Source organism: Pan paniscus, chromosome 4 (genome assembly GCF_029289425.2).
Source record: "Pan paniscus chromosome 4, NHGRI_mPanPan1-v2.0_pri, whole genome shotgun sequence".
NCBI classification, from domain to species: domain Eukaryota; kingdom Metazoa; phylum Chordata; class Mammalia; order Primates; family Hominidae; genus Pan; species Pan paniscus.
Window position 1 is genome coordinate 9,114,122 of NC_073253.2, and position 20,637 is coordinate 9,134,758.

At 37.8% G+C, this 20,637-nt stretch overlaps 1 long non-coding RNA gene across 2 annotated transcripts in view; it reads left to right on the forward strand.

The window, feature by feature from the left end:
- LOC117980210 (uncharacterized) overlaps positions 1-20,637 on the forward strand; it is a 273,563-nt gene that overhangs the window by 36,729 nt on the left and 216,197 nt on the right. For both annotated transcript variants that reach the window (XR_008625315.2, XR_008625314.2), the window contains exon 2: positions 4,629-4,792. This is a non-coding gene — a long non-coding RNA (uncharacterized LOC117980210). The remainder of the gene's footprint in view (positions 1-4,628; positions 4,793-20,637) is intronic.

The window sequence follows — 20,637 nt, forward strand, 5'->3', positions numbered from 1 at the left end:
TTTATCCTTTGTGTTACAAACAATCCAATTATACTATTTTAGTTATTTTAAAATGTACAATTAAGTTATTATTGATTATAGCCACCCTGCTGTGCCAACAAATAGTAGGTTTTATTCATTATTTCTATTATTTTTGTACCCATTAATCATCCCCACCTCTCCTCCACCCCTCACTACCCTTTCCAGCCTCTGGTGACCATTCGTCTACCCTGTATCTCCATGAGTTCAATTGTTTTAATTTTTAGATTCCACAAATAAGGGAGAACATGCAGTGGTTGTCTTTCTGTGTCTGGCTAATTTCACTTAACATAATGATCTCCAGTTCCATCTATGTTGTTGCAAATGACAGCCTCTCATTCTTTCTTATAGTTGAATAGTACTCCATTGTGTATATGTACCACATTTTCTTTATCCATTCATCTGTTGATGGACACATAGGTTGCTTCAAATCTTGGTTATTATGAACAGTGCTGCGGTAAACATGAAAATACAGAAATCTCTTTGATATACTGATTTCCTTTCCTTTGAGTATATACCGAGCAGTGGGATTACTGGATCATATGGTAGCTGGATTTTTTTGTTGAGGAACCTCCAAACTTTTCCCCATAATAACTGTATTAACTTAAATTCCCAATTTCCACATCCCTAGTGGCATTTGTTATTGCCTGGCTTTTGGCTATAAGCCATTTTGCCATTTTAACTTGCGTGAGATGATATCTCATTGTAGTTTTGATCTGCATTTCCTTGATGATCAATGATCTTAAGCATCTTTTCCTATGTTTGCCACTTGTATGTCTTATGCCTTATTTTCAGAAATGTCTATTCAGACCTCTTGTCTATTTTTGATCAGATTATTGGATTTTTTCCTGTAGAGTTGTTTGAGCTCCTTATATATCTGGTTATTGCCCTTGTCAGATGGTTAAGTTGCAAATATTTTCTCCCATTCTATGGGTTATTTCTTCACTTTGTTGATTGTTTCCTTTGCTGTACAGAAGTTTTTTAACTTAATGTGATATCATTTGTCTATTTTTGATTTGGTGCTGTGCTTTTAGGGTATTACTTAGGAAATTTTTGCCCAGGCCAATGTCCTGAAGATTTTCCCCAAACTTTTCTTAGTCTGCAGAAAGTTTGATAGTCTGCAGACTTTAAGTCTTTAATCAATTTTTATTTGATTTTTGAATATGACAAGAGATAAGGGCTTCATTTTCTGAGTGTGTGTGTGTGTGTGCATATGGATATTCGGTTCTCCCAGCATCATTTATTAAAAAGACTGTCCTTTTCCTAGTGTATGTTCTTGGCACCTTTGTCAAAAATGAGTTCACTGTAGGTGCATAGATTTGTTTCTGGGTTTTCTATTCTGTTCTGTTTTTCTGCCAGTACCATGCCATTTTGGTTACTATAGCTCTGTAGTATGATTTGAAGTCAGGTAATGTGATTCCTCCTTTTTTTTTTTTTGCTTAGGGTAGCTTTGGCTATTCTAGGTCTTTTGTGGTTCTATATGAATTTTAGATTTTTTTTTCTATTTCTGTGAGGCATTTCACTGGTAGTTCAATATGGATTGCATTGAATCTGTAGGTTGCTGTTGGTAATATGTATATTTTATAAATATGGATTCTTCCATCCCATGAACATGGAATATCATTCCATTTTTTTGTTGTCCTCTTCAATTTCTTTCATCAGTGTTTTACAGTTTTCATTGTAGAGATTTTTCATTTCCTTAAGTTAATTCTTAGATATGTAATTTTATATGTGGCTAATGTAAATGGGATCAGTTTTGATTTCTTTTGCAGATCGTTCCCCATTGGGCATATAGAAATGCTACTGATTTTTTGTATGTTGATTTTGTATCCTGCAACATAATTGAATTTGTTCATTAGTTCTAAAAGTTTGTGGTGTGTTTGTGTGTGTGTGTGTGAAGTCTTCAGGTTTCTCCAAATATAGGATCATATAATCTGCAAGCAAGGATAATTTGATTTCTTTCTTTCCAATTGGGATGCCCTTTATTTCTTTCTCTTGTGTGATTGCTCTAGCTAGGACTTCCAGTACTATGTTGATAACAGTGGTGAAAGGGGGCATCCTTGTCATGTTCCAGATCTTAGCGGAAAGGCTCCAGTTTTTCCCCATTCAGTATGATACTAGCTGTGTGTCTATCATATTTAGCATTTATTGTGTTGAGGAATGTTTCTCCTATACCCATTTTTTAGGGTTTTTGTTATGAAGGGATGTTAAATTTTATCAAATACTTTACAGCATCAATTGAAATGATCATCTGGTTTTTATTCTTCATTCTGTTGATATTATGTTTCATACTGATTGATTTGCATATGTTAAGCCAACCTTGCATCCCAAGGATACACCCCCCTTGGTTAAGATTAATGATCTTTCTACATGTATTGATTGCAGTTAATGCTGGTATTTTGTTGAGAATTTTTGCATCAATATTCATCAGAGATATTGGCCTGTAGCTTTCTTTTTTGATGTGTCTTTGTCTGGTTTTGGTATCAAAGTAATATGGCCTCATAGAATGAGTTTGGAGGTATTGCTTTCTCCTCAGTTTTTTGGAATAGTTTGAGTAGGGTTGGTATTAGTTCTTCTTTAAATGTTTGGTATAATGCAGAAGTGAAGCCATCAGGTCCTAGGATTCTTTATTGGGAGAATTGTTATTAAGGCTTCAATCTCATTACTTTTTATTGATCTGTTCAGGTTTTGGATTTATTTCTGGTTAAATCCTAGTAGGTTGTATGTGTCTAGGAATTTCTCCATTTATTCTAGATTTTCCAGTTTATTGGCACATAGTTGCTCATAGTAGCCTCCAATGGTCCTTTGAATTTCTGCAGTGTCAGTTGTATTGTCTCCTTTTTCATTTCTGATTTTATTTATTTGGGTCTTCTCTCTTTTATTCTTAGTTACTCTGGCTAAGGATTTGTCAATTTTGTTAAACTTTTTTAAAAAATCAACTTTTTTGTTGATCTTTTGTATTTTTTTCATTTCAATTTTATTAATTTCTGCTCTGATCTTTATTATTAAAAGGACTTGGGTTTGTGATTTAAGCTGTGTCTACTTTAGGAGGCCCTCCATGCCCAGTAATATTGTGGTTCTTGCAGACTCATATAGGTACCACCTTGACGGTCCTGCACATGATCCGAGAGAATTCTCTGTATTACTAGACAGAGACTCTTGTTCCCTTTTGTTACTTTCTTCCAAAGAAACAGTCTCTCTTTCTGTTCAGAGCCGCCTGAAGCTGGGTGTTAAGTGACACAAGCAGCCCTGTGGCCACCACCACTGTGACTGTGCTGGGTGAGTCCTGAAGCCAGCACAGCACTGGGTCTTGCCCAGGGCCTGCTGTGACCACTCCCTGGATACTGCCTATGTTCACTCAAGGCCCTCAGACTCTACCAGTGGTAAAGCCAGTCAGGCCTGTGTCCTTGCCTTCTTTGCAGCAAGTTACCCAGTCTCCGGGCAGGTCCAGAGGCAAATTCGGGAGCCTGGGACTAGAGTCAAAACCTTAGAAGTCTACCTGGTGTTCTACCATACTGCAGGCTGAGTTGGCATTTAAACCACAAGACACAATCATTCCCACTCTTCCCTCCCCTTTCCAGAGGCAGAGGAGCCCCATCCCATGGCCACCGCCACCACAGTTCTACAAGGGGTACCACTGCCAGCCTATGGCTAATGTTCTCCTTAAGGCCCAAGAGCTCTTGAGTCAACTTGTGAATGCTGTCTGGCTTTGGACTCACCCTTCAGGGAAGTGGGCTCTCCTCTGCCCCAGGGCAGGTCCAGAAATGCTGTCCAAGAGACAAGTTCTTGTGTAGGGGACCCCAAAAGCCCAGGTGGTGCTCTGCTCCCCTGTGGCTGAGCTGGTATCTAAGGTACAAGACAAAGTCCCCTTTATTTTTCTCTCTGCTTTTCTCAAACAGAAAGAATCTCGCCTCATAGCCACCACAGCTAGGAATGTGCTGAGTGTCAACTGATACCAGCAAGTCTCAGAGCTTCACTAAAGGCTCTCAACATACCTGGCTATCACTACTGGTTATTCAGAGGTCAAGTGCTCTTCCCTTAGCAGGTGATGAATCTTGCCAGGACAAGGTCCTTCCCTTCAAGGCAACAGGTTCTTTTCTGGCCAAGGGCATGTGTAGAAATGTTGTCCAGGAGCTAGGGCCTGGAAAGAGGACCTCACAACTCTGACTGGTGCCCTATCCTACTGTGGCTGAGCTGGTATCCAAGATTCAAGACAGAGTCCTCTTTCTTCTCCCCTCTCCACTCCTCAAGTGGAAGAAAAGAGTCCCTTTTAGAGCCCATGAACTGTGCAGCTTGGGGTTAGGAAAGTGGTGATGCCATACCCCCTTAGCTGCCCTGGTTAGTGTCTCAGTAGCTCACATGCACCCAAGCTGTTGTTTCTGTGCCCAGCTCAGCACTAGGACTCATGTAATACTTGCAGCCCTTGTGCCTAGACTGCCTTTCAAGTTTATTAGGGCCCCAGGGCACTTTAACCCACGGTGGTGAGGCTTTCAGGAACTTAAATTCACTGCTGGAACTGGTGATTCTATTTGACTAGGGCTGGTTTATATGTTCCCTCTGTAGGTGGGCATCAGTTGAGTTTCATCTGGTTTACCTTTCTGTTTTAACAGGACAGCATTGAGTTCAATGCCTCAAAATTGCTGCGCTCTCCTTCTGCCAGTGCCCAGAGATGCTCCCCATACCACACTGCGCTGCCGGGGGATGTTAGAGGTGATTCAAGACAGTTTTTCCTACCTCTTCAGTGCCTCTTTCAGCAATATGAAGTTAAAACCAGGTACTATGAGAACTCATCTGATTTTTAGTTCTTATGAAGGTGCTTTCCTTGTGTAAATATTTGTTAAATTGTTTTCCTTGCCAGAGGAATGATCAGTGGAGCCTTCTATTCTGCCACCTTTCTCTGCCTCTCTCCAATCCTCTTACCTTTTTCACACAGCCTTCGTGGTTATCACAGTGACTTAAGATGGAATGTTAAATACACTCTTTTATATTGGAAATAAAATGAAAACCAGGTATAAACAAAAGAAACAAGCCACGGAGAAAAGAAAACAAACTTTGAATAATTAATTTATTGTAACTCATAAGCCCAGCGTTGTATAAAAAATGTTGTCATCCTGTTATATTTCTTTGTCTTCTTCCTGTTAGCAAGAATTTGGCTTTTAACTTCTAAGCACTATCCCTGTTTCTCTGTAGTGGTGCATCCCAGAATGATCATTCCTAGCTTTTTGATTAAATACTCTTTAAAATAGAAATCTGACCCTTTTGATTATTTCAGTTTGGCAGTGCGTTGATTATTACAGGCACAGTATCTTTGCCAGACTTCACTGTATAACCTGGAAGCAAACGTGAATTGTTTAAAACAACTGAGATTTTAGAATTGTTTGTTGCTGAAGCACCACCAGTTTTTTTCTGACCAATGCACTGTCACTCAACTTCTGAAACCGCCGTGGGGTATTTTGAAAATGTCTGGTGGCTTGCTGCGAGTAACTTAGTCTAATATGCGCTGATGATGATGATCCTAATACAGTAATATGTTTGAGTTACCAAAAAGAGATTATTTTTCTTGTGTTACAGCTATAAAACATGTTCATGACTTTATTTGGCAATTTCTGGGATTTGGCCAATGTGATTTACAGATTTCAATGTGTTTCAGAGTTTTATGATTCTAGGGCTGAGAATAACAGATTTTCTAGGGATTTTGCCTATCATGACAGCCATAAAAAAAGCAGCAGGATGTACTTTTGCAATCTAGTGGTCATTGATTTGGGCATCAACGCCCACATAACCTGTATGAGAAGCTTCACAGAAAGTCAGTTTCCCCCACTGAGGTTTTATTTTATTGGGTTTAACATTTCATACCTGAGATTTGGTTATTAGCTTATACATGTGACAGTGAACTAAGTAGATGGCATTTAGCTGAGATCATAGGCACAAAATTACATTAAAAATTAAGATAGCAAGTTTCATTTACCATAGCTGCTTGCTAATGAAGATATATTACTAATGAAGAAATTTAGCTTGTAACAGGAACTTCCACCTGAGACTGCAAAAAATACAGAAGCCACGAGTAAACTAAGACAAAGGCATGAGAAATTATTCCCAATTAAATATCAATCAGGTATTTTCTGAACCTCAGACTGCAAGAAAAAGTGTCCCTAGTTGTATAACCGAAGAATACAGGCACGGCTCTGTCTGATGAGATCCTAGACTAATTCGAATTTGAAGTTGTCAGTATACTCTCCCCAGTGTTCCTGTCCTTTCAAAATGCAATTGCTTATGTCTTTGCTCTTGGTTCATGCCTTCTAAAATAGGGTGATACAAAACCAAACAGCACTCAAACTTTAGAATAACTGCTGTGACAGCAACAAACATGTTCTACATTTGTTCTCTTTATTCTGCTGAAGTTTTGAAAATACTTTGACCTGCCAGAGCCAAAAAGCAGGGCCTATAATTTGTCTGATAGCTGGAACTGCATCTTTCTTGTTAACAGACTCCATGGTGTTTACTTACATTCTAGAAGCACATGGTAAAATTGCAGGAAAAAGTCTTATCCTTTGGTTATTCACAGGAATGTTTTCAAGAATAAGCACAGCATAAAAAGTCATGAAATGGCAATCTCTGAGGCTGGTAAGTTGGAGGCAGTAGTGTGCAAAACAGTGAGGCCAAATGAACAAATGAGGGGATGCCAGGGGCTCATGGAAGGCTAAGGTACTGAAAAATGTTCTCAGCCCAAGGATAGGAGATTGTGGAGTCTCACTATGTTAGTGGACAGCCTGATACCACTCACCTGTTGGGTTGTAGATCAAACAATGAGTCTTGAGAAACCCAGAGGGGAATCTGGTGGAATATTCTGATGCAAAATGATGGTGAATTTTTATAGACCTCAAGCATTAGTCAATGTATTGTTTCACATGCAGGGTCCTCCTGTCCACAGTAGTTGAGTGTAAACTATATTTTTGGTGTTGATGTTCACTCAGTTCATAAAGAGTATTTATTGCATGCCTATGTGCTAAACCTAGGGCTATAAAAATAAACAAGTCCAAGGTCTTTTTTTTCCAAGGGGACAAATCTAGTTGGCTCTGAAGGTTTAGATTCTCTATTCTTCTAGGAGTTCATGAGGTAAGTGGCTCAGCAGGTCAGAGTTAATTCAATAGAACAGGCTGATACCAGCCACTGCTAATTCTTCCTGACAAAACCACTTTTAAACAGAGAGCATCCATTGGTACTAGTTACACAAGTGCTCCATGCTCCCAAGCCATATACATATGCAGAGCATCAGAGACATGAAGGCGCTGTATACCAGCTTGTTGGCCATAGGTGTGAAGACTATGATGTTGGGTACTGAGAGTTCAAGGGTGTGTGTGCCTCCTACTTCTCTGATCCTAAGCTTGTCCCCAGTAAACTCCATGCTCTATCTGTACCACATGCTAGTGGTGTTGACAGTAACCCCTTTGCACAGCTCAGGAGGGGCACAGACAAGTAAATAGCCAACCAACGTAGTCTTAAAGCATATAAAACAGCATTATTTCGCACTGCTGAGAAAAAGAGCACTAATACCATCAGCATTCTATGGGGCAGTTTCATGAAGGTTCTGCCGATTAAGGGGGGCCCTAAATACTGAGTAAAATTTGGATAGAGGCAGGGAGGAGGCATTTGGAGTGAAGGCAAGTGGTTGAGAAGAGTGTAGGGTGCTTGGTTGGTGAGAAGCTTTTAGGGCTTGGATGTATGTGCTCTCAGCAAATCACATCTGCCCTTTGCTAAGGACGCAGGGAGTAATTGTGCATTGGTTTATGCCACAGCCTTCCTAGAAATATCAACACCAATAGAATAGTTATGAATAGGAAATCCTACAACATAGAGCTGAAATGCATCTGAGATCTATTAGAATGGTTTTTTTCTCTTCAAGCTGATTTTTCACCTTTCTTTCAAGGCATTGCTTTCTCTGAAGGGGGCAGCCTTGAGCTTCTATACCTAGCACACACTCTGTTAAACATGCATATATTTTTAAAGTTTGGATTTTACTACATTTTTCTTATAATTTTGGTTTGGTATTTGATAGTAATAGGTAGGTTCTTTACCTTGTTCTCTTCCAGCAAGTAGGTTTGCATTTTTGTCTTCTGGAAGCTCGGGTTTGCATCTAGTGCTAAAATAGAGTCAAAGTTGTCGGCATCAAAGGAGCAAAGCTCAATCCCCTTTAAAATTTCTAAGAAAACACCTGTGTCTAAATGCCAAGTAAACAATTTAATAATAATGTGACATTCTATAAAGAATTTTCATTTTCTAATAAAGTTTTTTTATGTCACTTTAGCAGAATAAATATCAGGAAAAAAATAGAAAGGTCACCCAACTGATTATTTCTCAAACCACACAGTACCATTGACTAAAGTAAGAGTTTTAATTCATCTAAATTTCTTTGGACTGTTGAACAAAGGTTTTATAGATTTGAGGTTATGTGAAGATTATAAACTTAATAATACAACTCGACTTCACATACCCTAGCTTCTGCCTATAGACCATGACTTGGTAAAAAGGGCAGATGCACATGTTGTATTAAATATGAAGTTAATATCCATCCTCTCATTCCAGCTACCTTCTTTTCTTAACATGAAATTTACTTTGACCTTCTCAAATAATAATTCTCCGTAGCTGGAAGAGGGCAGGGAAGGATAATATAATGAATGTTACAAAGTGATGGGCAGGCAGGGTAGGGGGGTGGGGGAATGACCTAGAATGTTAAATCTAGCTAAATTTATATTATGAAGGCAAAATAAAGACATAATTTAGTTCAAACAAAATCAGATGCAATCTTTTTTAGCCAACTTTCTCTACAAGATATAATAGAGAAATTTCTTCAGGTTGAAGGAAAATTATAGTACGTTAAAATTTGTATATACATAAAGGAATGTGCAGACTTGGAAATGATAAATATCTATGTAAATAAGACAAGTATTTTAGATTTCTATTTAAAATATAATTAACAGTTTAAAGAAGAATTTCTCAAACACTTTTGTCTCATCATACCTTTGTAGTTGTGATAATTGTTGAGGATCCTGGATAATTTGTTGATGTGGATTACATCTACTAATATTTTCTGTATTAGAAATTAAAATTGACGTATTTATTAATAATATCTATTAATGAAAACATTTATTTGTTTAAAACTAGTAATAATAACCCCATTTTATATTAACAAAAAATAATATCTTTTTAAGAAAAGTAACTATATTTTTCAAGGAAGAAAAACAATTAGTGAGGAGAATGGCATTTAAAAAATATTTTGCCAATCGCTTCAATTCCAGACTTAATAAGGAGCAGCTAAAGCATAATATGTGCTTTTGCATTTGGTCTGTTGCAATATCGTATATCATGTAGCCTTTGAGAGAATGAGAATGAAAGTGTAAGCAGTGTCTTACAATTATGAAAATAGTTTCCACCTCATGGATACCCTGAAAAGATCCTATGAACCACAGGAGACCCCAGACTGCACTTTTAGAACTATTTGTGTAAAGCAAAAATAATAGGACTGTACTTTGAAGTTTATGACATATATAGAAATAAAATATATGAAAACATTAGCATATAGGTTGGAAGGGAAAAATGAAAGTAAATTTTGTATTATTCTCATCCTTTACCTGTGGCTCTATAATATAATTTAGAAGTAGCCTGTGGTAAGCTAAATATGTGTATTGGAAAGCCTAGAGCAATTATTAAGAATAAATAAATAAAACAAATTTAACAAATAATTTAAAAGTGGAGAATATTAAAATATAACATTAAAAATAATCATTTAATGTTAAAGAAGTCAGGAAGAGAGGCAAAAAGAAAATATGAATATATGGCACATATAGAAAATAAACAATAAAATGCTAATCATGTGCCCAAGAATATCATAAATTACATTAAATGTAAATGGGTCATAATCAATGATAAGCTTCTACCTAAAAAGCTAGAAAAAGAAGGAAAGACCAAGTTTGACCAAAATAAGTATAAGTAAGGAAATAATAAGGGTTGAAACAACAAAATAGAAAATAGAGCAACAGTATAGAAAATCAATAAAAGCAAAAGCTTGATCTTAGAATACATCAGTAAAATTAAAAAACTCTTATTACTCATTCTGATCAAACTTATACAGGAACTGAAAACCTAATACCACATGTTCTCACTCATAAGTGGGAGTTGAACAATGAGAACGCATGGACACAGGGAAGGGATCATCACACAGTGGGGCCTGTCAGAGGCTAGGGAAGGGATAACATTAGGAGAAATACCTAATATAGATGAGGGGTTGATGGGTGCAGCAAACCACCATGGCATGTGTATACCTATGTAACAAACCTGCATGTTCTGCAAATGTATCCTAAAACTTAAAGTATAATTTAAAAAAATTAAAAATTAGAAATTAGAATAATGAAATATATTATGAATAAATTTGTCAAAAAATCAACTTAAATAAGTATATAAATTCCTCAAAAGATGAAAACAAAATTGAAACAAAAAGGAAAATATTAAAATAACCTTTACCCCAAAATTAAATTTTAAATAAAAAGTTTTTTATAAAAATCTAAGTCCTAGATGGATTCACTGGTGAATTCCATCAAATATTTAACACAAAAGTAATACCAATCTTATGCAATAGTTTTTTAAGTAAGAGGACAAAACATTTTGCAAATCCTTTTATAAGGCCAGCATGGCCCCATTCATTACCAAAACCAGAGATAGTACAAGCAAGTGTAGCTATGACTCTTAAGAACATTTATGCAAAATCCTTTACAAAATCTTACTGTTTAGCAAAACAAATGCAGAAATATATAGAAAGACTAGTACTTAAAGGTCAAGTGAGGTTATTCTTAGGAATGCAAAGTTGGTTTATCACTCAAACCACAATCATTTAAATTCTCCACATGCAGGCAATATAGAAAAACTCTATGATTATTTCAACAGAAGCAAATAATAATTTGTGAGAATTCAAAATGTATTCATTATATTTTTTAAAAATCAGAAGATTAGGATTAGTTTTAAAAAAAGCCTTCTATAACCTAATCTAACCTAATACAGAATTTGAAAGAATAAAACTTCCTCTCTCAGTTTAAGAAAAGGTCAAGTATTTCTGCTCTCACAGTTCTGCTAAGCCTTATACTGGAGATCTCAACCATTGAAATAAGGCAAGGGAAATAAATTTTCAAAATACAAAATAGAAATGGGGAAACAGGATTATTCTTATTCAGAGACATGAATGTGTCACACAGAATATCCTTAAAAAATTACAAATAGCAGAACTAATAAGTTATTTTTGCAAGACTACAGGGAACAAAGTCAACATACAAAAATAAAATGACTTATATGCAAATAAACAGTTAAAAAATAAAATTTTGGAAATTCATGATTATGCCAAAACCAGGAGATAACCAGAGACAAATTTAATAAAACCTTGAATTTAATATTGAAGCCCTATACAATGAAAACTATAAATCATTCCTGAGAGAAATTATAAAAGATCTATATAAATGAGAACATGTATTTTGTTACTGGATTAGAAAGCTCAATATTGTCAAGACGTCAATTCTCCTCAAAGTGATCCACAGATTTAAGGTAATTCCAAATTAAATCTAATAAGTTTCTAAGGAAATTTAACAAGATATCTCTAAAATGTATGTGGTTATAAGCTAGAATATCCAAAATGATTTTGAAAGCGAAGCACCAAACTGGACAACTTACACTGCTTTGTCTCAAGACTTTTAGAAAGCTAAAAAGCATTAATTAGGAGTTATAGGTGGATGTATGGACCCACATACAGCCTTATTTTAGCTATGAGGCTGTAGAAATTATGACCGTTTTCAATGATGATTCCAGAATTCAGGATTCAGTGACAGACTGAGGATCATAAGGGATCGCCGCTATTGCTCTGTGCCTCACTTCTGCTCCAGGTGATGCTAAGGTTGGTGAGCCAGGGTTGGTAGACTCAGCACCTTTCCTGTCAGAGGCCCTGGAAGCCTGGAACACTGTGGGCTTTGAATGAGTGACACACACTTTGGCCTTATTTTGCTAATCCTTTACGCTGCCCTTGCAGACTCATCTTTTCAAAAGTTTCTCAATTCTAAATATTTTACTTTAAAAATGGCAACATATGTAGTACCAGGTATAAAACCAAAGGAAAACCCAAAAGAAGAAAATAGGTTTTAACAACTGAATAATAAGTAAACACTACTTAGAGCTATTTTTCTAAAGCCCAGAGCAGAGAGATATAGGCAAAAGTTAGATGAGTATTGAATGAATAGAAACTGGTTTACACTTATCTATAGCAATAGAAGTCAAAACAGCAGCTGCATGCAGGAGGGATACTGAATGGAGAGGAGCACTCAGGTACCCTTGGGGAGCTGGAAATGTTCTATAGGAATATATGCATGTAAATATATAGACTCAGTTGAGCTGCACACCTATTAGTGCAGTTCCCTCTATGTGTGCTTCTTTCAATAAATGAGCACAAAACTGTGCTGGATAGAATTGATTTTGTTAGAGATGCTGATTGAGAGAATGCAAAATTAGATTTGGAAATATTTTATTGTCCTATAAGAAAATTTCCCCCTTAAAATACATCTAAAATAAATTAGAGTAAGGAACAAGCAGGCTATGTTTAAACACAGAGCTCACTGGTCATGTGGGATCCAATTTAATGAGAAGGGACATAAAGCAATTTCCCATCAATGGAAGTCCCCATCACCCAGTCCTGGAGTTTTCCTGAAAGGCAAACCAACCTCCTGCTGAATCTTCAAACACCATGGCCATGAGCGTGCTGTATTTGTCTTTATTTATGACAGCCACACACTATCTCATGGCAGAAGACACCACTTAACCCAGGCATCCCACATGGAGGCTGTGTGTACTGGCAGATTTTTAATGACCAGGACCACTATGGATCATAGAACAACTTGGAAGCTAGTTCTCTTTTTGAGCATTGACATCCATCAATCTTTCGCCTTTACCTAATGCTGCATTCAAAAGAAATATGTGAAGCAGCAGCAAATTAAAGAAGACCAAAATCTGAACCACTGCCAGGCTCTCTCCATGTAAGTGGGTTTCTTTGTTCTCCTTATAAGGCAAGATAATGAAGAACTTTTAACTAAGAGGGTGGGCTAATGTTATTATAAATTAATAATATAATGACTGATTCAGGGATAGACTGCTTAGACGGAGCATGGTAGAGTGTTGAAGTCCTGGGCTGGGTACACTGTGAAGGTCCTACAAAGAAACAAGACTCAATTTTCCAAGTGAGCAATTTACAGCGATTAGAAGGAAAACAAGCACGATGTTTAGGGGAGGAACAGATGTACCTAAAATCTCAGTGATTCAATGTAATAGAAAATTAGATCTTGTTCCTATAAACTACAATAAGCATGTTCATTTCTGTGGGCCCATTCACGGCCCCATACCATGGGAAGCTCAACCTGTGTAGCACCTGGTGACCTCTCAGCTGGTTGAGGGAGAGACATAGTGGTGGGTATGTCTGGTGGGCTTTGAGGGTCAGGCCTAGAAGCAGCATCAATCACATCTGTCCACATCCAATTGGCTGGAAGTCAGTCATGTGGCTACATCTAGATAAAAAGTGTCCAGCAAAAGTAGCTATATTATGGAAGAGATGCATGAGTCTTTGGTGGCCTGAGAGCTGTCTCCACCACAGACAACAAAAGTACTGTTTGAAAATAATTTTCAAGACTATTAATACAGTAAGTTATTTTAATGGGTCCAAAGTATAAAATGCGTGCCTTGGACATGAAAATATCAAAGCGATTGGATTCAATTATCCAAAAATAATCTGCCAGGAAGACTTACCTTTGAAATAAAATAATTCCTACTTTAAGGGTAGAGCAGTAAGAAATGTATAAAAGGACTGGAATATATAAATTGAGAAAATGGAGTAAAGATCAATAATTCTTCATTAGGGAGACTTAGGTATTAATTAATTTCTATATAAGAGTATGTGTGTGAAAATTTTAAAGTATAAACTTTCTTTTAAAGTATATGCTTTGTTTAAACACAATATACAAAATTTATACAAATCAGGGGTGCTCACCTCAATAAATTTTAACAAAATGAACACACCTATAAAACCAGTACCTGGATCAAGATAAAAAAAATGTTAAAGTGCTGCCTTCAAGCCCTCTCCTCCCTCACACCAATCACTGTGCCAAATAAAGTTAACTTCTGTCTTAGCTACAAGCATTTCAGGGCAATTCGATCTGATTGTGAATGTTATATGAATGGTGTCATACAGCATGTACCCTTTTATCAAATTGGTTTTCCTCAAAATTTTCTTTATCAGCTTTATTTATGCTGTGACATATGGCAGTGATGATGAAGAATACTCCATTGCTACTTCTAAAGCTTTTGTTTTGTTTGTTTGTTTGTTTTTTGAGACAGAGTCTTGCCTTGTCGCCCAGGCTGGAGTGCAGTGGCACAATCTCAACTCACTGCAACCTCCGCCTCCCGGGTTCAGGCAATCCTCCTACCTCAGTCTCCAGAGTAGCTGGGATTACAAGCAGGCGCCACCGTGCTGGGCTAATTTTTTGTATCTTTAGTAGAGACTGGGTTTCACCATGTTGGTCAGACTGGTCTCAAACTCCTGACCTCGTGATCCGCCCTCCTCAGCCTCCCAAAGTGCTGAGATTACAGTCGTGAGCCACTGTGCCAGGCCACTTCCAAAGCTTTAAATAGTTCCCAGAATATCATGTACACTCTTCTCTGTCTTTGGGATTTTTCTTTCCAACTTCCACCTAACGCTGTATTCTCATACATTTCACCTAAGCCTAAATCCCTCATCTAATGATAATACCTAACTTTATTGCACAGATACTAAGTATAGGGCCCTGAGATATGGAGATTGATAAATAGAGTTTCTAGGTACTCCTTCCTTAGCTTCTTTTGCAGTTAGGTGTGGCCATATAGCTAAATTTCAGCCAATGGCAAGTGAGTCTGTGTGATATCTGAGACTTGCAGAAATGACCCAATCCATCCTCTCTCAATCAAGTTTTTGTATTATTTCCTCCCCATGACCATACATGGGGATCCTGGAAGCCACATGTTCAAGATGATGAAGGCACAAGAAAAAGGGGGGTTGGGCTCCTAAATCACTGCTCAAAGGAAAACCTTCTGCCAGCCAGGAACACTGACTCTGGGATTTATGTATGTAAGCAATAATAGCCTTCTACTTAGGTTTGAGATATTATACACACAGGATTTTGCTTTGGTTCTGCTCTGCTTGAAGTATACATACATGTTTATCTGCTACAGCAGCTGGAGTCACCTTAACTAGTATACCTGCTGCAGGGACACATGGCTGGCTGTCTATTGACATCTCCCCTACAGGTTTCACAGGGTCCTCAAGTTTGGCAAGTTCAAAATTTATCCTATTTCTCTTGCCCATCCCAACTCTATTGCACTCCCTCCACTGCATGCTGTATTAGTTCATTTCAATCTGCTATAAAGAAATATCCCACACTGGGTAATTTATAAAGGAAAGAGTTTTAATTGACTCACAGTTCCACATGGCTAGGGAGGCCTCAGGAACCTTACAATCATGACAAAAGGCAACGGGGCAGTAAGCACCTTTTTCACAAGGCAGCAGGAGAGAGAAGAATGAAGGGGGAACTTCCAAATACATAAAACCACCAGATCTTGTGAGAACTCACTCACTATCATGAGAACAACATGAGGAAGCCGCACCCATGATCAAATCACCTCCCTCTCTCAACCCATGGGGACTACAGGGCCCTTTCTTGAAAGGGGATTACAATTCAAGATGATATTTGGGTGGGGACACAGAGCCAAGCCATATCATCCATCCCTGGTCTCTCCCAAATCTCATGTCTTTTCACATTTCAAAACCAATCATGCCTTCCCAACAGTCTCCCAAAGTCTTAACTCATTTCAGCATTAACTCAAAAGTTCACCCTCCCTTCAGCTTCATCTCCTGACACTTTTTCCAGGCACCCCACCCTGAATGCCCCTCTTCGGGACCACTGGCTCGGTCCTGGGCCTCTGCTGTGCGAATGGGCATGTCTTAATGTGCTTTTCCTGAAGGCTTTGCTTATTCTGTGTTCTCTGTCTGGCACACTCTGCATCATTTTGTGAGCCTCTGGGGCAACTACTCAGAGGTACCCTTTAACAAGATCTCCTTCCTTAGAGGGAAGCCAAGATGCTGTGGACTGAATTGTACATTCCCAAAATTCGTACATTGAAGCCCTAACCCCCAAAGTGATGGTATTAGGGGTAGGGGCCATGGGAAGGACAAGGATTAGATGAATTCATGAGCATAGGCACCCCCACGATGGGCTTTATAAAGAGAAGATGTGATGAGTTAATGATAATGGGATTTGAGATGAGACAGAAAGACCAAACCTCCCTCCTTCCTCTGTATGGAAACACAGTGAGAAGGCTGTACTGGCAAACAAGGAGCAGAGCCCTCACCAGTAACAGCCCTTACCAGCACCCTGACCCTGAACTTCCAGCCTCCAGAACTGGGAAGAATTCACTTCCGTTGCTTAAGCCCCCAGTCTACGTATTTTGTTATGGCAGCCTAAGCTGGGCCTAGAATGGTGCCTAGAATATAATGAATCCTTTGTAAACATTTGGCTTTTATTCCTCTTAGGTACTTATATCCTATTTTGTGTCACACTTTCACATTGGAATTTGAAACACTATTAAAAAAGCGAAGCCAGGACAATATGTTTGATGTTATTATTAACTTGTAGAAAATGCTCTTTATTTGCATTGTTATTATTTTTCAGGGCCTCCTTTTCTTATAGAGGTTGTCAGGGGAACATTCAGCACAGCACGCCTGACTCCAGTGAACTCGGAGTTAATGGACCCTGAATGAGACTTCAGTACATGAAGTACCTTCTATCCTGGAATAAGATGATGGACATATTAATAGCACACATACAGCTTTTGAGGCTGAAGATTCAGGTCAAGTTAATTGCTTTAAAAACCCAGTAATTTAACCTACAGAAAAACAATCACATTGGTAATAGCAGTCTTAAATATAGTTTTGTGTACTTTAAGACTTTAGTTAGTGTTTTTACACAAGATGAGAGAAACTCATGACAAATACAATGGCAGTGAAGATTAAACATCAGTAAAAGAAAAAGCACATGCAAGAGAGAACAAAAATGCTAATAACCAATTACATCAGATCCAGGAGAAAGTCAACTATATATTCTTGTTGAGATTGAAACAAAAATGTGAAGATAATGTAATGGAGTTAAGAAGTGGTCAATAGTTGAATGCATCCTAGGCCACTTAACAAAACCAGAAACTCTCAGCCATAGGAGAATGCAGATGCCCTTTCTTTACCAAACAAGGTGAGAGCAAGGAAACAAGAATGGATCACAAGATCTCATCCTTAAAAAAGTATCCATGGGAGATGTGGACGTTCCTTGTCGGGAAACCATCAGTACTAACTCTATTTCATGTACACAAAATGAGAATTTTGCCACAAACTTCTTGAACCGGAGATAGTAGACATATTCAGCCTCTGGATAGCCTACATTATAAAGAACAGAGATTCATCCCATCACCTTGTTTCCCCAACAAAAATATAATCATATGAAAAGAAGTCAAGAGAACAATTCTCCAACCTGAGATTCCCTGTATTTTTTATTTTATCTCCCTATTGTTTCTTTTATTTGTCATTGTTGTTTGTTTTCATTCCAGTTTCAACCAGAGTCACATTTGCTTCCTAATCCAGTGCTTGTAAATTTCTGTCTTCCGGGATAATTGTTGTTAATAATTGCTGTGGATGATTCTCTAACTTAGGAAGGTATCTAGATGAACCGTTTATTTTTTCTGTGACCTGGTGCTGAAGGGCATGTGTTGCCTGGGAAGTCAATAAAATGAGATGAGCATTATATCCTCAATTGCTTTTCAAACAGTCCTTTGATATGCAACAGTCCTTTGCCCCTTTCTGAATCAGCCCATCCTCCAAGTGTTCCCAGGTCACAGCGCTGTCAGTACCCATGGGACAGCATAAAAGGAAGAGGTATGTTACTTCTTTTCTTCCCTTGAAGTTTTTTTCTTTGGTTGGTTTAACCATTAAAGATAAGCTTTGAACTTAATGAGCCTTTTATTCGATGTAAGTGATGTTTCATTTTTACATGATTCATCTAGCCTCAGATTAATTAAGTAAGTATAATATTTTCTATTTAATTACTGGGTATATTTAGGTAATTAATTTTTGAAGAGAAGAAGTGGTTTTGTGTAGGCTACTTTATCTCATTTTTTAATTGACTGAATTTTTTTTCTCTGTCAGACTGAAGAATATTCTATATAATTTTCATCAATGAGTTACGATAATTTTCTGTAAAAAACTTTCACAATAAGTTTTGTTCCATGAGCAGGTGGCTCCAAATCCTTCATCATTAACTCTGGTGCCCTGCTTCCTTTCCCTCAATTCATTCCTGTGGCTTCTTGGGAAATTCCTTAGAAGCAATTGACTGAGAAAGTAGAGACTCAAGCCTGGTTTACAAATGGTTCTGCATAGTATGCTGGCAACACTTGAAAGTCAGTAGGTAAAGCACTACCAGGCCACTCAAAGTCCTCTCTGAGAATTGGAGGTGGCCCCTTTTCCCTCTGAGCCTCTACACAGCACCAGCCTTCAACCTGGATGCCCAGAAGCTCTAAGACCTACTCTGGGTTTTCAGTGTTCTCAGGAGGCATGGGAGGCAAGAGGTTTTTCCAGAGGCTTTGCAGGCAGAGCTCATAGGCCCCTGAGAAATTATCCAGAGAGAAAGGAAAAGAGGCAGACTTGTATGCTTACGAGGACACACGGGGTGAGGACACATGGGGTTCCCTCTAAGGACTTCCACAAATAACTGGAGGCCCTTGAAGAAAAGATAGATGCTCCATCACTAACACAGAAGAAAGTTTTCCATGCAATGGCTGCCAACTGCATCATTATTTCACAGAGCCATGTCACTGCCCAATAACTATTTCCTACGATCTCTTGATTGAGATGTCTCACACCATTCATGCAGCTGGGCCCCTCCTTCTCCTAATTAAATACATACATGTTCTCAGCATCTTTCACAATTCCGGAATAGCTTTACTTCTAAAACCGACAAAGATTTAAAAAAGGAAAAATAAAAACAAAAAAACGCAGATATTTTTCCCCTATTACTGGTGAAGGTATTTGGCAATGAGATGGAAATATAAACAGGAATAATGTTTCCAAAGAATAATTTAACCATCAAATCAAAAGCCTCAAGAGTGTGCCAGACATTGGCCCTGTAACTTCATTTATGGGAAATGTCTTAAGACAGACTTACAAAGATCGTCATCACAGCCTTGTTTGTAATGAAAGACTCGGAATCCACCTAACTTCCCACAAGCAGAAACTGGACATTCCTGACAGGGAAACTTTGGAACCACTCAATATGATGAAGAATATCCAACAATTTGTTGCATGGAATAAAGTCATGTAGAATGTTAAGAAAGGAAAAACAAGTTAAAGAGTATTCAATTTCATATTTATAAAGATATGTATATATGAGTAATAATATAAACATCCTCACTGGAATAACCACATTCTGAATATCAATTTGCCTTGTCAGCAGCACCATGCATAGACTTACAGAATTCTTATCCATCAGCATGGTATTCTGCACAATAATGCTTCTGATCTGGAACTTACTTCACCGCAATAAGTACAGCAATGGGCTTATATGCATAGAATTAACTGGTCTTATCACATTACCTCTAAGTAGATGGCCTAATTGCACAGTGGGATGGTTTACTAGGGACTCAGTTATGGTACCAGTTTGAGCAGAATGCCCAAAGAGAATGACATTGTGTATTACAAGATGTAGCATATTTTTTTGAATTGGAGATCACTATATGATGTTTTCTCCCTCCAGAGGCAGAATACATGAGTCTAAGGATCAAGGTGTAGAAGGTGGTCCATCTCCTTTCAAAATTATTCCTAATAGCCAACTTGCAAAAGCATTGCTTTTTGTCCAAGACATCTACTGGTTTTGAGGTCTTGTTTCCTAAAGGGTGAGAATTCACTGCATTGGAAAATGAGACTGCCATCTGGACATTTTGATCTTCTTATGCCAAGAGAGAGAAAATGAAGTTATTCTGCCTGGTGGAGGAACTGATTCTTTTATTGAGGAAAAAATCCATCGCTGCTACCAACGGAGGGTAAGGAGGACTGTGTCTAGAACCCGTAATGGTTCTTAGAGCTAATGCTTAGTACTCCCCATTCTCAACATGAAAAGTTAATAAAAAACTATGGTAATCAAAATAGAATTTTTGAGCATCAATACTATACAGGATTTGGGCCACTCCACTAGAAAAAGAACCCTGACCAGCTTTGGTTATGGCTGAAGGAAAAGGGAATGTGAAATGATTAGTAAAGGAGAAAAAAAAAACAAACAAATATAAACTACAACCATGTTACCAGTTGTAACATTACAACTGAGCATTATAGTTTATTTGCATATTTATATTATTTGTAGTAAAATAAAACTACAGTAATCAAAATGCCCTTTTTGAGTACCAGTACCATATAGGGATGAGGATTTGGGCCACTCCACTAGAAAGGGAACCTTGACCAGCTTTGGTTATGGGTGA